This window comes from Lucilia sericata, unplaced genomic scaffold, assembly GCF_015586225.1.
Source record: "Lucilia sericata isolate MDLA Ls3-8-SP2 unplaced genomic scaffold, ASM1558622v1 Contig000108F_arrow, whole genome shotgun sequence".
In the NCBI taxonomy this organism is placed as follows: domain Eukaryota; kingdom Metazoa; phylum Arthropoda; class Insecta; order Diptera; family Calliphoridae; genus Lucilia; species Lucilia sericata.
This window is the reverse complement of record NW_023994140.1, coordinates 13,959-15,000: the sequence shown is the minus strand read 5'-3', so window position 1 is coordinate 15,000 and position 1,042 is coordinate 13,959.

Here is a 1,042-nt window from a genome sequence, read left to right as displayed (position 1 = left end):
TGACATCAGGGACAAACTTCTAGTAGAAGTGCCAAGAAGTGCAACAATACTGTTTTATTGAGATCACTTAGAAGTTTTCAAAGATCAGTCTTGTATGCGATCTCTATACAAATTACAATTGATAGATCACTCAGAAATTTCAAAGAACACTTCCGATCTCTATAAACTTCTATTAATCAAAAACAGAACTGAATAGAATTGACTAAACTGAACTAGAACTGAACTAGAACTGAACTAGAACTGAACTGAACTAGAACTGAACTAGAACAAACTAGAACTGAACTAGAAACGATAGAACTGAACTAGAAACTGAACTAGAACTGAACTAGAACTGAACTAGAACTGAACTAGAACTGAACTAGAACTGACTGAACTAGAACTGAACTAGAACTGAACTAGAACTGAACTAGAACTGAACTAGAACTGAACTAGGAACTGACTAGAACGACTAGAACTGAACTAGAACTGAATAGAACTGAACTAGAACTGAACTAGAACTGAACTAGAACTGAACTAGAACTGAACTAGAACTGAACTAGAACTGAACTAGAACTGAACTAGAACTGAACTAGAACTGAACTAGAACTGAACTAGAAACTGAACTAGAACTGAACTAGAACTGAACTAGAACTGAACTAGAACTGAACTAGAAACTGAACTAGAACTGAACTAGAACTGAACTAGAACTGGAACTAGAAACTGAACTAGAACTGAACTAGAACTGAACTAGAACTGAACTAGAACTGAACTAGAACTGAACTAGAACTGAACTAGAACTGAACTAGAACTGAACTAGAACTGAACTAGAACTGAACTAGAAACTGAACTAGAACTGAACTAGAACTGAACTAGAACTGAACTAGAACTGAACTAGAACTGAACTAGAACTGAACTAGAACTGAACTAGAACTGAACTAGAACTGAACTAGAACTGAACTAGAACTGAACTAGAACTGAACTAGAACTGAACTAGAACTGAACTAGAACTGAACTAGAACTGAACTAGACTGAACTAGAACTGAACTAGAACTGAACTAGAACT